Source organism: Palaemon carinicauda, unplaced genomic scaffold (assembly GCF_036898095.1).
Source record: "Palaemon carinicauda isolate YSFRI2023 unplaced genomic scaffold, ASM3689809v2 scaffold80, whole genome shotgun sequence".
In the NCBI taxonomy this organism is placed as follows: Eukaryota; Metazoa; Arthropoda; class Malacostraca; order Decapoda; family Palaemonidae; genus Palaemon; species Palaemon carinicauda.
The window spans coordinates 14,691-31,144 of NW_027172094.1; the positions used below are offsets into that span (position 1 = coordinate 14,691).

At 41.7% G+C, this 16,454-nt stretch overlaps 1 long non-coding RNA gene across 2 annotated transcripts in view; it reads right to left on the reverse strand.

Annotated features, from left to right (window-relative positions):
* Positions 1-8,903: 8,903 nt before the first annotated feature.
* The window catches only part of LOC137637513 (uncharacterized), a 49,472-nt gene continuing 41,921 nt past the window's right edge, over positions 8,904-16,454 (reverse strand). For both annotated transcript variants that reach the window (XR_011043678.1, XR_011043677.1), the window contains one exon: positions 8,904-10,065. This is a non-coding gene — a long non-coding RNA (uncharacterized lncRNA). The remainder of the gene's footprint in view (positions 10,066-16,454) is intronic.

Consider the following 16,454-nt stretch of genomic DNA (forward strand, 5'->3'; position numbering starts at 1 on the left):
CCACGCATTATGTTGATTCTTTTGCGCAATTCTTTGAGCTGTGTATTTCTAAATAGATTAGGCTACTTACCCTGGTTATGCTTATAATGTATAAATGGTTAATTCCTAATAATTTCATTTTTGTCTATGATTCCAACTAAGGCTGGAAATATATTTTGAGTACTGCACAGGGCCCTTTACTGAATACCTTTTTAATAGCCTCATTTTTGTATCCCAGACAGTTAGAATTATTCGTGTATATATTCCCCTGGATCCGCAAGATAACTTATATTATAAATAGAAAAACTCCATACAACTCACTTTATACAAGGTCCTTAAGCCCCATGTTATAATCTTGATATGGCCCCTCAAGATAAGCAAGGCCAAACCTACACAAGTCGATCTTTTTCTGTTAGGAGTGAACACGCAAGTGCATCACCATTGAAGAGATCTCCCCATTCGTTTGTGAAAAGTCTTCAAGTTCAGCTGGAACCCTGGCCTATCCCACATATTGCCTCCTATTTGGCCCATTGATTGCCCTGCAAAAGTGGACCATGTAGTCCATTTGAACCAAAAATCTTTGGATCGGTGACCCTAGAAGAGAGGACAGAAGTTTACATCAGATCCAGTGACCAAGGTCAGCCAAGAAACATGGGCATAGAGGGTCAGTAGGAAAAGTACTGCTCCTCAAAGAAACTTGCTTGTATTAATACTGTCTGTGCTCTCTCTCTCTCTCTCTCTCTCTCTCTCTCTCTCTCTCTCTCTCTCTCTCTCTCTCTCTCTCTCTCTCTCTCTCTCTCTCTCTCTCTCTCCTTGGAATCGTTCCATACTGCTGACAGCTCTGTCAAGAGGCTCCTATAGCCAGTGCTGTCATTGCAGAGTTTCTGAAGGATACAAAGTAAGGAATACTTTGAGGTATAGCAAAATTCCTCAAAGAAATTTGCTTGCATCAGTAAATTGCCTGCCCCCCCCCCCCTCTCTCTCTCTCTCTCTTTCTCTCTCTCTCTCTCTCTCTCTCTCTCTCTCTCTCTCTCTCTCTCCTCTCTCTCTCTCTCTCTCTCTCTATACTGCTGACAGGTCTTTCAAAGAGTCTCCTATGTCCAGTGCTGTCATGGCAGGGGATATGAAGCATACTTAACAAGGAATACTTTGAGGTCTAACAAAATACCTCAAAAATACTTGCTTGTAATAGTAAACTACTGATGTTCTCTCTCTCTCTCTCTCTCTCTCTCTCTCTCTCTCTCTCTCTCTCTCTCTCTCTCTCTCTCTCTCTCTCTCTCTCTCTCTCCTTAGAACCCTTCCATACTGCCGTCAGGTCTGTCAAGAGTCTCCTTTGGCCAGTGCTGTCATGGCAGGGGATCTGAAGGATACCATATAAGGACATTGAGGTCTCGCAAAATTCCTCAAAGAAACTTCTATGTATCAGGAAACGGCATATTTTTTTTCTCTCTCTCTATTTCTCTCCTTGGGATTTTTATTATTATTATTACTTGCTAAGCTAGAACCCTAGTTGGAAAAACAGGATTCTATAAGCCCAAGGGCTCCAACAGGGAAAATAACCAAATTAGGAAAGGAAATGAGGAAATAGATAAAACATTTTAAGAAGAGTGGCAGCATTACAATAAATATTTCCTATATAAACTATAAAACTTTAAAAAAACAAGAGGAAGAGAAATAAGATAGAATAGTGTGCCTAAGTGTGCCCTCAAGCAAAAGAACTCTACCCCAAGATAATGGACGACCATGGTACAGAGGCTATGGCACTACCCAAGACTGAAGGATACTAAATAAAGAATACTCTCTCTCTCTCTCCTGGGAATCCTTCCATTCTGCTGACAGGTTGTCCAGCGTCAAAGGGGTAGAGACAGTAGGGGGAGGTTTCTCTGCCCTCGAGAATGCAGCACTAAGCTGACAGGGAAAACATCAAGAAAAACACTGTAATGATAAAAGAATGTTTATATATATACATACATATATACACACAGGAGGACCCTCCAAATTAAAACCATTGTTCTCTAGTCTTGGGTAGTGCCATAGCCTCTGTACCATGGTCTTTCACTGTCTTGGGTTAGAGTTCTCTTGCTTGAGGGTACACTTGAGCACACTTTTCTATCTTATTTCTCTTCCTCTAGTTTTGTTAAAGTTTATATAGTTCATATAGGAGATCCATCCATCCATATACCAAAGGCACTTCCCCCAATTTTGGGGGGTAGCCGACATCAACAAAGAAACAAAACAAAAAAGGGGACCTCTACTCTCTACGTTCCTCCAGCCTAACCAGGGACTCAGCCGAGTTCAGCTGGTACTGCTGGGGTGCCACAGCCCAACCTCCCACATTTTCCACCACAGATGAAGCTTCATACTGCTGAATCCCCTACTGCTGCTACCTCCGCGGTCATCTAAGGCACCGGAGGAAGCAGCAGGGCCTACCGGAACTGCGTCACAATCGCTCGACATTCATTCCTATTTCTAGCACGCTCTCTTGCCTCTCTCACATCTATCCTCCTATCACCCAGAGCTTTCTTCACACCATCCATCCACCCAAACCTTGGCCTTCCTCTTGTACTTCTCCCATCAACTCTTGCATTCATCACCTTCTTTAGCAGACAGCCATTTTCCGTTCTCTCAACGTGGCCAAACCACCTCAACACATTCATATCCACTCTAGCCGCTAACTCATTTCTTACACCCGTTCTCAACCTCACCACTTCGTTCCTAATCCTATCTACTTGAGATACACCAGCCATACTCCTCAGACACTTCATCTCAAACACATTCAATTTCTGTCTCTCCATCACTTTCATTCCCCACAACTCCGATCCATACATCACAGTTGGTACAATCACTTTCTCATATAGAACTCTCTTTACATTCATGCCCAACCCTCTATTTTTTACTACTCCCTTAACTGGCCCCAACACTTTGCAACCTTCATTCACTCTCTGACGTACATCTGCTTCCACTCCACCATTTGCTGCAACAACAGACCCCAAGTACTTGAACTGATCCACCTCCTCAAGTAACTCTCCATTCAACATGACATTCAACCTTGCACCACCTTCCCTTCTCGTACATCTCATAACCTTACTCTCAACTCTCAACTTCCTTCTCTCACACACCCTTCCAAATTCTGTCACTAGTCGGTCAAGCTTCTCTTCTGTGTCTGCTACCAGTACAGTATCATCCGCAAACAACAACTGATTTACCTCCCATTCATGATCATTCTCGCCTACCAGTTTTAATCCTCGTCCAAGCACTCGAGCATTCACCTCTCTCACCACTCCATCAACATAGAAGTTAAACAACCAAGACGACATCACACATCCCTGTCTCAGCCCCACTCTCACCGGAAACCAATCGCTCACTTCATTTCCTATTCTAACACATGCTTTACTACCTTTGTAGAAACTTTTCACTGCTTGCAACAACCTTCCACCAACTCCATATAACCTCATCACATTCCACATTGCTTCCCTATCAACTCTATCATATGCTTTCTCCAGATACATGAACGCAACATACACCTCCTTACCTTTTGCTAAATATTTCTCGCATATCTGCCTAACTGTAAAAATCTGATTCATACAACCCCTACCTCTTCTAAAACCACCCTGTACTTCCAAGATTGCATTCTCTGTTTTATCCTTAATCCTATTAATCAGTATTCTACCATACACTTTTCCAACTACACTCAACAAACTAATACAGTACCTCTTGAATTACAACACTCATGCACACCTCCCTTACCCTTATATAGTGGTACAATACATGCACAGATCCCAATCTACTGGTACCATTGACAACACAAAACACATATTAAACAATCTCACCAACCATTCACGTACAGTCACACCCCCTTCCTTCAACATCTCAGCTTTCACACCATCCATACCAGATGCTTTTCCTACTCTCGTTTCATCTAGTGCTCTCCTCACTTCCTCTATTGTAATCTCTCTCTCATTCTCATCTCCCATCACTGGCACCTCAACACCTGCAACAGCAATTATATCTGCCTCCCTATTATCCTCAACATTCAGCAAACTTTCAAAATATTCCGCCCACCTTTTCCTTGCCTCCTCTCCTTTTAACAACCTTCCATTTCCATTTTTCACTGTCTCTTCAATTCTTGCGCCGGCCTTCCTTACTCTCTTCACTTCTTTCCAAAACTTCTTCTTATTCTCTTCATATGACTGACCCAGTCCCTGACCCCACCTCAGGTCAGCTGCCCTCTTTGCCTCACGTATTTTATTGTTGTAACTCTTCTTAAAATATTTTATTTTTCCTTGTTTCCTTTCCTCACTGGGCTATTTTCCCTGTTGGAGCCCCTGGGCTTATAGCATCTTGTATTTCCAACTAGGGTTGTAGTTTAGCAAATAATAATAATAATAATAATAATAATGATAATATATAAACATTAGAAGAATGTTTAAATATATATAATAAAAATTAAGAAGAAAAAACATAAGTCAAAGGCCAGTAAACCAGTTGTGAGGAGAGAGTGACGAATTTCCACCCTGTCCGAGTCAAAAGACATAAATGAAGAGACAAGAGGTGTGTGTGTGTGTGTTTGTGTGTGTGTGAGAGCGGGGTGGCCGGCTACCCTGTCTATACCCCAATCTTAATACTGGTAGGATAATTCCACCCAAGGTCTATATATGTATAGACCTTGGTTCCACCTCGCTTAATACTTTATGGCTAGTCCTCCAGCTTTGCCGAAGATAATCCTTTAAAATAGCGGCATTTGTATTTAGTGTCGGAACGATTGTTGAAAAGGCAATATACAATAAACAAAAAGAATGTTTTTTTTTTATTTCTTTATTATTTCACGATATAAACAGAAACTTGATATAACTGATATGACTTAGTAGTGATGAAATCCCAGTTTTTAAATACACAGAGTATGCTTCAAAATATCAACAAATGCTCTTATATAGACAAAAATAAAAACTTATAAACTTTGTTCATCAGGCAGAGCAGCATATGGTACTTACTTACTTTACTTTAAGGGGAGCTTTTCTAAAAACACTCACAAAATAAGGTATTCAGCTTCCTCTTGAAAGCCTTACAGATGTCTCATGAGAGCCTATTTTATAGTCTTGGGGCTGCATAATTAAAGGCTCTAGGGACTACAGTAGACATGTATATAGGTTCTGATAGTTTGAAACCATCTGTAATTACTCTTGTGTCAGGACAATTTGTTGGTTGCACAGTATGTAGCAATTCTCTTAGATATTTTGGACAGCTGGTTCTTATAACTTGGTGGGTTATTGTACATATTCAAAATTCAATACTCGCTTTAATCGGCAGCCACTGTAGATCAATTAGTATAGGAGTCATCCTTTCTCTAGGTGGGACACATTTTATTAGTCTTGCTCCTCTGTTTATAACTTAGCTGTTCTGGCTTCAACTACGGAGTGTGGGCATAACCAATTTAGGTTTCTTATTTCATTATCAGAGATGCGTGTCACAATATACAAACAGGATCTATTGCACTCACATCCTATTCATATTTTCCAGTCTCCCTCCGTGATTTCACATGAGACAGACCGGGTTAGGTGCATATTGCCATTTTCATCTTGTTAGTAGGCAACACAGTATTGCACTAGAGTATCTATATTAAACAAGGGTATCGCCAACCTCAAAACAGGGTGCCATTTTGTATCCAGTGGTTAGCAAGGAAGCACTTTGTACTGGCGGTTTAGCCTCTTTCCCTCTCTCATACAATGAAAGAATGATATTCAATTAATAAAATTAAAGGCATTGGCTGAGAGGCAGGGTTTTGTATCCCAAGATTATACTAATACAAATTATACGATGCAGAAATACTCTCACTCTCATTACTGAATAAATTATAATAATGCAAATAAGACAATTTGAGTATGAGAATTAATCTATCTACAAATTAAAACTCATGTGTTATTGTAAAATGATTAATCCAGGTTCTAATAGAGCTGCAGTTACCCTTCAAGTTGAAGAACCTAACAGAGAATACGTCGAGATGAAACGCAGCAGACGGAAAATGAATTTGCGCTCGACAGAATTGTCAATTGTTTCTCACCTTTTGTTTACTGTGTGCACAAAATGTTATGTATGGTTATTCATATATGATTCTCCGTTTATTGAACACGAATTCTTGTTTTAACTCGTGTTTTCTGCATTTGCATATTCTATTTATCAGCATTACTCATGTGATTATAGCCTAGCTTCTACACTATGTTTTCCATCCCATATGCTATTGGAAACAAAATAAGGCCAACTACAATATTATCTTTGTTGTTTCTTTGTCAATCGTTTCAAGTATTTTAACAACATATTAGGGGACGGGTATCACATTTTTAATCATAGTGTTGGTTTCCAATAATAATTCTTGACTTTACAGGAGCACTTTGAAAAAGATCAATCAGTTACTGAAGTGTAATATTACTCTAATATATGTAGTAATATTACTAGAGTACAGCTTAACTGTACCCACTATAATTGTTCGTTGTTTTCGTTCAAGACTCGTAGCCTACACCGCTACTCAAGAAGCACGACGCAACTTCTCATGTGTTGTCTCTTGCGCAGTGTTACCTTTACTTTCTTAAAACAGAAATACAGCTCATTCAAGAAACTAAAAACTTAAATATCGCGATGATAATTGTTTCTTTTAAATAAATAAACAAAAACTGTGCATTTAATTACTTTTGATCAGTTCTGTGTGTGTGTGTAATAAATGAAATCTTTGTTTCTTTGCTAAGTCTCTTTGAAGGCTTTATAATCAAGCTCCACAGAGCTAAACACTAAAATATCGCGCACCGGCAACATGAATGAAACTCCAGTTAACGTTATGCGATTCAATTCACAGCACAAGTAAATGAAATATGAGAGAAGCTTTTCAAATAAAACCATTGGAATTAATATGCTAATTGAAAAGTGATAGATCAGGTAATATTGCTTTTTTTTAGTAAATACGAAATATCATTCGGTGGCATGCCTTAATAATAAGGGAGTTATTTGTTCCGAAAATTTGAGGTTGACGACAAACTAGGCAGAGTTGATCAGCTGATTTGAATGTAAACCATTCATAAGGTTATAATTCGCTATGTTTTTTATAATAAATGATACTGTGATACCTTGGACGAGGATTGAAACTGGTAGACGAGAATGACCATGAATGGGAGGTGAGTCAGTTGTTGTTTGCGGATGATACTGTACTGGTTGCAGACGAGGAAGAGAAGCTTGGTCGATTAGTGACAGAATTTGGAAGGGTGTGTGAGAGAAGGAAGTTGAGAGTTAATGTGGGTAAGAGTAAGGTTATGATAAGATGTACGAGAAGGGAAGGTGGTGCAAGGTTGAATGTCATGTTGAATGGAGAGTTACTTGAGGAGGTGGATCAGTTTAAGTACTTGGGGTCTGTTGTTGCAGCAAATGGTGGAGTGGAAGCAGATGTACGTCAGAGAGTGAATGAAGGATGCAAAGTGTTGGGGGCAGTTAAGAGAGTAGTAAAAAATAGAGGGTAGGTCATAAATGTAAAGAGAGTTCTATATGAGAAAGTGATTGTACCAACTGTGATGTATGGATCGGAGTTGTGGGGAATGAAAGTGATGGAGACAAAAATTGAATGTGTTTGAGATGAAGTGTCTGAGGAGTATGGCTGGTGTATCTCAAGTAAATAGGGTTAGAAACAAAGTAGTGAGGGTGAGAACGGGTGTAAGAAATGAGTTAGCAGGTAGAGTGGATATGAATGTATTGAGGTGGTTTGGCCATGTTGAGAGAATGGAAAATGGCTGTCTGCTAAAGAAGGTGATGAATGCAAGAGTTGATGGGAGAAGTACAAGAGGAAGGCCAAGGTTTGGGTGGATGGATGGAGTGAAGGAAGCTCTGGGTGATAGGAGGATAGATGTGAGAGAGGCAAGAGAGCGTGCTAGAAATAGGAATGAATGTCGAGCGATTGTGACGCAGTTCCGGTAGGCCCTGCTGCTTCCTCTGGTGCCTTGGATGACAGCGGAGATAGCAGCAGTAGGTGATTCACCGTTATGAAGCTTCATCTATGGTGGATAATGGGGGAGGGTGGGCTGTGGCACCCTACCAGTACCAGCCAAACTAGGTTGAGTCCCTTGTCAAGCTGGAAGGAACATAGAGATGAGAGGTCCCCTTTTTGTTTCATTTGTTTGATGTTAGCTACGCCCCAAATTTGGGGGAAGTGCCTTGGTATATGTATGTACGTATGATACTAAAATGTGAATATTACATGCATTATCATTGGATACAGTTAAGTGAAAGCCAGGGAGAGAAAGACAAAACAATATGACAAAGAGACGAAACAGTGGGAGGCGGTAGTGAAGTTCATTCTCCTTGCACATTACCTCCACTAAATCTACCCTGATTTAAATAAATTAGCGAAATCAATGAATTTTGGAAATCCCAGAAGGAATGAAAAATAGAAATGGGGATACGAGGAATGAGGGATAAGAAAGAGGTTTAGAAAGATTAATATGATAAAAATGACGAATGAATGCTAGAAAAGAGATGAATTAAATCGCAAAAAATAATGAGAATCAAAAAGAGTTGGAATGATTCGTTGTAGATGTGTGTGTGTGGGAGAGCAAAGCAAATGTACGAAAGGGATTTTGGAAGGAATTGGGGAAAGGATTAAGGATGTGATAATAATAAGTGAAGGACAATAATAATATGAAGGAGATATCATACTAATATGCATGATAGGTTATATCAGTGAGGTAATTCTGTGAAAGTGAATGGTCATATCAGTGGGATAATATCCTGAATATAGGTTGACGACGGACTACGCCAATTTGATCAGCTGATTTGAATGTACTGTAAACAATGAATGAGATTATAATTCGCTATGTTTTTAGTTATAAATATGATGCTAAAATGTGAATATTACATGCATTATTATTGGATATAGTTAAGTGAAACACCAGTTTAATCAAAATCCAGTTTACTTAAAATATATCTGTAATTTTTTACCACAGTAAATGGATACACACTGTACAGGGAGAGCTAAGACTAGCTGGGTGTAGAGATAGGTATTATTTTTATTCAATAGATATTGCATTGTTCTTGGCCATCCCGATGCTGTTGCCTACTATTAGAAATTAAATTCTAAATGTTGGGTAAACAATCACAATGTTTTTTTTTTCCTCTTCTCATTGGCCGCGGTGGTACTTATCTCCAGTTTTTTTTTACCTACCCCATAGGCTCGCACAATAAAAAGCCCATGGCGTAGGTAAAAAAAATATACAGATTGTTCCAGTCAATGGATGAGGAAATGAAGATTTTATATTTACAGAATCTACACTAGAACTAAGTCCCTTGACCATAGCAGATTTCATTGATAGCCTATCAAAAGTTAAGGAGATCATTTTTATGCCCACTGAATGCAACTTAGCCAAACATTTAACAAATTAACATGTCAACTGTGCTCAGTCCACTTATCAGAAAATAGCCTTTTGGGAATTTCCAAGTCATTCATTGAGTTCTCCATCAACACAAGTGCTTCTCTTGCAACTGGAACACGTTCATCACTAAATTCAGTACCCATATCAACAAACCACAAGACCTCTTGCGATCCCACTTGATTTGTTGTTTCATTTCTATTTAGACTATTAAAAACAAACACGTTAAAGGTTTACCAGTTTTCTTGCACACTTCTTTAGTAAGCTCAAACTTGTTAGGCATATTAGAGAATTTTCTTAAGTCCGATATAATACTGTAAATTACCTTACCGCTTGGATTCTTACAATAATTCTATTTTCTTTTTCAAGGAAATCACCTTCTCCTACGCATCACTGAATCTTCTTTTCAAAGAATCTGTTTCACTTGATTAATTTTCAATTGCAAATTCCACGGCTTCTTCAGTATCCACAAAATGCTTGTCTTTTGGTGGCTTTCTTTTGAGATTCTCCTTCTTGGGATGAGGGGAAAATGATTCTTTGCTATTGAACCTTTACAGCATAAACGATCTATCAAAATCTTCATACTTGAAGTGCTTTGAGCATAATCTTGAATAATTAGTTGGAGAAAACTTTACTCGTCACATACCTCGAACCCATTCCTTTCTAAGGGACTTCATCTTTTCCAAACCTGAAAATAAAAAGGAAAATAAATTACTTTTTGCCATGTGGGCAATACTGGTAAAGACAATAACAATGATAAGAGTAATCATAATTTTTCAATATTAAACTTAGCCGGTGATCATATAAGCTGCAACTCTGTTGCTCGACAGAAAAACCTACGGTCAAAATACGCCAGCGATCGCTATGCAGGTGGGGGTGTACATCAACAGCGCCATCTGTCGAGCAGGTACTTAGTACTCCAAGTAAACAAAGAACCAATTTTCTCTCTGTCGGGCTACCGGCAAGACCTACTAATACGCTGTTACTAACTGGATTTGTTTTCACAACTATTTGGTGAAGTACACTATTCTAGTTTTGAGCTTTCGCTATGCAGGTGTTTTATCTTCATCTCAAAACTTGAACTCGTTTTGGATAGATTTAATTATGGTGACAAAGAGAGTATGGACTCTCTTTCACTTTTAAATGGCCGACCCTTCCCTTAGACGGAAGTGTGTTTAGGTTTTTAGTAATTTTGCTTAACACGTTATAGATCTATATATTTTATATCTCTCCGCCTTTATTAGGCCTCTTCGATTAACTTTCCATTTATTATAAACATATAAAAATAAATTTTTATGTTTTGTTATATGCGACCTTTCCTGATAGTAGGCGGTCCTAACTTGGAACCGAAGTTAATCAACGTTGAGCCCGTTATATCGTATTTAGCCTTTAAAGAATTTAAAACTTTTTAAATTTAATGTTTTATGAAAGAATTTCTTTGATAGTCTTCGTACTGTTTTCAAAGATGAACTAACGTTTAGTTTTTTAGACTACGCAGTTGTTGACGTTCAGGACGTTCAACATGCGCTCTATCGTTACGATAGAGAGAGAGTGTATCACGGTTTCACTTTGCAGTAAGAGTAAATCGATTCTGACGTTTCGTTCATTCTTTCTTAGCTTAAATGTTTTAAATTCTAAATTAAAGGAACTTTTTATTTGGAAAACCTTTCAGTTTTTTCCTTTAGTCAAATAACATGTTATTTTGACGATATATAATTGGGCTCTTCTCTTAGGTGCGAAATCAAGAGAGAAAGAGAGAGAGAGATAGAGACGGAGGGAGAGAGAGGAGAGAAAACGTTCCGTTCAAGCGGGTAACGTTCTCGTGTTACTCTCCTCCCTAGTCGCTGTACGGGGAAGAAGGTAAAACGTTTCTAGGGTTTTATTCTTGTCCCCAGGCTATGTGCGGTGAGAGATTGTAAACGTAGTTTATTTGAACTAGTGTTTAGTCTCTTTCCCAGCCACTGAATTTTTTATCTTTATATATGTTTTCTGTTTTTTGCTAGTATTAATGAGCTGCATTATACGACTGATTTCGCAATTACTACCTTTTAATGAAGGGTAGAATTGCGTGTTTCAGGTAGAAATCAGTAAAAGTTTCGATTTCAGTGAAATAAGTGCAAAACAGAAAATCGATAAAGTGATATGCGCAAAGTGTTACAGTGTTGCGTCCGAGGGTTCGTCTGTTCGTGCCTGTCGTTCACCTAGTCCGGGACCTCTTGCAAGCTCCCAAGCCCAGGGGAGAAGTAATGTCGAACGACTTATGGGTTCGTCAGGCCTTGATCAACGAACAGACGTTTCCCTCCGTGGTTTCGGGCGTATCTACCCAAGATCGCCCCACCCACACAAAGACGAGAGAGCCCATTTATTTCTCGTCTGCGGAAGAGGTTTCTCGTAAGAAACCATGGACCAAGGTCTCGCAGCTTATTAAGCGCAAGTCGGTCCCTTCCGCGCAAGTCCAACGGCCCAGTTGTAGCCACTGGGTCAGTTCGGACTCGCTGCAGTCTTCCGACGACTGCTCACCTCCTAAGAGAGGCAAAGCGGTACCGCATCAGGCAGTCACACCGTCTGTTGCCGCACCTGCTCCTGTAGACCCTAAGTGGTCTTTGCTGCAGACCATGCAGTCTCAGTTAACATCATTGATGCGAACTTTCGTGCGGAGAAGGTTGACACTGCACTAACCTCTAGCCTACAACCAACACGGTTGTGCGTCCTGTGGACGCTGAGGCGACCTTCTGCCGCACTCCAGCTGAGAGAGTCCCGCCACCCATGCGTTCCAGTGTACCCTGCCAGCCGCATGTTGACGTTCAGTAACGCACGGAACCTTCCGTTGACGTTCGCGAGGTACAACAACAGTCTAAGTTGATTTGTTTTGACGCGGTGCGTCAACCTCCGCATTCTAGAGTTGTTTTGACTGCTCAGTATAGACAGTCAAAGCAGTCTCGAGTGAACACTGTATGTCCTCACGCACCTGTTGTGGTTGACAGTTCAGTTGTTGACAGTTCACAGACTGTCAAGCAGTTACATGACGTTGCCTTCTGGTCTGCTACTAATGCACCAGTGAGAGACTCACTGAGATAACCTAGCTTTTATCGGACAAGGTTCCTGTAGATGAGAAAGTGCTGTTCTCCCTCCTACTGATATTCCCTTGAGGACTCTGTCATTTGGAGAGGAGCCTTAAGCTGCTTAGCCTCCTATGGACTTTAATTAAATCATGATGATTTTTTAAGGATCTTCGTCCGGATCTTGTAACTGCTGCTCCTCATTCGCCTAAACGTCAGAACTTACACTAGGCCTAGCTACTTCGAAGCCATTGTTTTTAAGCTAGTGCTCTCTCGCTCTCCTAGAGAGCGTTACGTTGGCTAGGCGACTGGTTTTTGCACCAGGAGGAGTTTTAGGGATACAGCCTTTGATTTCCCTTCTTTTAAACTGGCTTATAGAGCGAGAGTCTGATAGGACACGAGAGAAGTTCTCGGCTTGAGAGTTCATGCCTCTGCCCAGATAGACTTGTCATTTCTGGTAGACTCGCCCTGGCGCCTAGCCAGGAGACGCTCCAGGTTGTTTACAGGACAACTTCTCAGCTTTTGTCAAGCCTTTGAAGTTTTGCTGTACTATTATGTCACACATAACTAGGCTTTCAGGGATGGTAAACGGTTCCGCCTCAGTCGCTAACCCCGTCTGTTGCCACACCTGCTCCCGTAGACCCTAAATGGGCTTTGCTGCAAGCCATGCAGTCCAAGCTTGCGTCCTTGATAGAGGACTTAAATGCGGAGAAGAACCTTCTGGCCAACAACCTTCCAACCGGTCGGTTGTGCGCCCTGTTGACGCTGAGGTAACCTACTCGCGTCTGCCAGTTGAGGTGGTTCCTCCTTCTGGCCAACAACCTTCCAACCGGTCGGTTGTGCGCCCTGTTGACGCTGAGGTAACCTACTCGCGTCTGCCAGTTGAGGTGGTTCCTCCTTCTGGCCAACAACCTTCCAACCGGTCGGTTGTGCGCCCTGTTGACGCTGAGGTAACCTACTCGCGTCTGCCAGTTGAGGTGGTTCCTCCACCGATGCGACCCAGTGTGGGTTGCCAGTCGCACGTTGACGTTAAGCGACGCTCGGAGGTGGTTATTGACGTTCAGGACGTTCAACAACCAGCAGAGGTGACTTGTTGTGACGCAGTGCGTCAACCTCAGCAACCCGGTAGGGTGTTGACTGCACAACCCAGACAGTCTAGACAGTTTCGGGTTGACGCTGTACTTCCTCGCGCACCCATGGTTGTTGACAGTTCACAGACTGTGCAGCAGTGCCATGATATTGCGTCCGGCTCCGTCACGCATCCACCAGTGCGACCGGATTCAGCGAGTCAGACGTTGCCCACTCCGTTGCCGTTTCCTCATCAGTTTCGGATGAGGAACCCTCTGATGAGGACGTTGCTGAACAAGACGATCAGCCCCCAGCCCTGCTATCCATCCAGAAGATGCTGAAGAAGGAACGCTGCCCAGTCAGGCTGTGGATGAGTCTGGTAGGGACACTGTCATCCGTGGATCAATTTGTGTCACTAGGAAGACTACACCTCCGTCCTCTTCTATACCATCTAGCTTTTCACTGGAAAAAGGACAAGACGCTAGAAGCGGTCTCGATCCCGGTTTCCGGAAAGATAAAGTCTTGTCTGACTTGGTGAAAGGACTATATCAACCTTAGAGAGGGTCTTCCCCTGACTGTTCAGACTCCCAACCACGTTCTCTTCTCGGACGTAGGCTGGGGTGCGACATTAGACGGTAGGGAATGCTCGGGATTATGGAACTCTAGTCAAAGGACAATGCATTTCAACTGCAAGGAGCTACTGGCAGTACGTCTGACCTGGAAAAGCTTCAGGTCTCTCCTTCAAGGCAAAGTGGTGGAGGTGAACTCGGACAACACCACGGCTTTGGCGTACATCTCCAAGCAAGGAGGGACCTACTCTCTGACATTGTACGAGATCGCAAGGGACCTCCTCACCTGGTCAAAAGGTCTACACAGATCACTAATAACGAGGTTCATCCAAGGCAACTTGAATGTCATGGCAGATTGTCTCAGTCGGAAGGGACAAATAATTCCAACAGAATGGACCCTCCACAAGGATGTATGCAAGAGACTTTGGGCCACCTGGGGCCAGCCAACCATAGATCTCTTCGCAACCTCGATGACCAAGAGGCTCCCAATATTTTGCTCACCAATCCCGGACCCAGCAGCAGTTCATATAGATGCCTTTCTACTAGATTGGTCACATCTAGATCTATATGCATTCCCTCCGTTCAAGATTGTCAACAAGGTACTGCAGAAGTTCGCCTCTCACGAAGGGACAAGGTTGACGCTAGTTGCTTCCCTCTGGCCCGCGAGAGAATGGTTCACCGAGGTACTTCGATGGCTAGTAGACGTTCCCAGAACACTTCCCCTAAGGGTGGACCTTCTACGTCAGCCACGCGTAAAGAAGGTACACCAAGGCCTCCACGCTCTTCGTCTGATTGCCTTCAGACTATCGAAAGACTCTCGAGAGCTAGAGGCTTTTCGAAGGAGGCAGCCAGAGCGATTGCTAGAGCAAGGAGAACATCCACCCTTAGAGTCTACCAATCGAAGTGGGAAATCTTCCGAAACTGGTGCAAGTCAGTATCCGTATCCTCGACCAGTACCTCTGTAACTCAAATAGCCGACTTTCTCTTATATCTGAGGAAAGAACGATCTCTTTCAGCTCCCACTATCAAGGGTTACAGAAGCATGTTGGCATCAGTCTTCCGTCACAGAGGCTTAGATCTTTCCAACAATAAAGATCTACAGGACCTCCTTAAGTCTTTTGAGACCACGAAGGAGCGTCGTTTGGCTACACCTGGTTGGAATTTAGACGTGGTACTAAGATTCCTTATGTCAGACAGGTTCGAACCGCTACAATCAGCCTCCCTGAAAGATCTCACCTTAAAGACTCTTTTCCTGGTATGCTTAGCCACAGCTAAAAGAGTCAGTGAGATTCATGCCTTCAGCAAGAACATCGGATTCTCATCCGAAACGGCTACATGTTCTACAACTTGGTTTTCTAGCCAAACACGAGCTGCCTTCTCGGCGTTGACCAATATCGTTCGATATTCCAACTTATCGTATGGTTGGAAATGAACTAGAAAGAGTCTTATGTCCTGTAAGAGCTCTTAAGTTCTATTTAAAAACCTTTACGAGGCCCGTCTGAAGCTTTATGGTGTTCAGTTAAGAATCCATCTTTGCCTATATCAAAGAATGCTTTATCCTATTTTATCAGACTGTTAATACGAGAAGCTCATTCCCATCTGAATGAGGAAGACCAAGCTTTGCTGAAGGTAAGGACACACGAAGTTAGAGCTGTCGCAACTTCCGTGGCCTTTAAACAAAATAGATCTCTGCAAAGTATAATCGACGCAACCTATTGGAAAAGCAAATCAGTGTTCGCGTCTTTTTATCTTAAGAATGTCCAGTCTCTTTACGAGAACTGCTACACTCTGGGACCATTCGTAGCAACGAGTGCAGTAGTGGGTGAGGGCTCAACCACTACAATTCCCTAATTCCATAACCTTTTTAATCTTTCTCTTGAAATGTTTTATTATTGTTTTTGGGTTGTCCGGAAGGCTAAGAAGCCTTTCGCATCCTACTTGATTTGGCGGGTGGTCAAATTCTTTTCTTGAGAAGCGCCTAGATTAGAGGTTTTGATGAGGTCCTGTTGTATGGGTTGCAACCCTTGATACTTCAGATCCTAGGGGTCGCTCAGCATCCTAAGAGGATCGCGAGGCTCCGTAAGGAAGACGTACTTAAAAAGGCAGAGTAATTGTTCAAGTCGACTTCCTTACCAGGTACTTATTTATTTTATGTTTGTTATTTTGAATAACTGCTAAAATGAAATACAAAATACTTAGCTCATAATAATGTAAACATGTAATGCTGGTCTCTACCCACCCCCCTGGGTGTGAATCAGCTTATATGATCACCGGCTAAGTTTAATATTGAAAAATGTTATCTTTATTAATAAAATAAATTTTTGAATATACTTACCCGGTGATCATATATTAAAGGACCCTCCCTTCCTCCCCAATAGAGA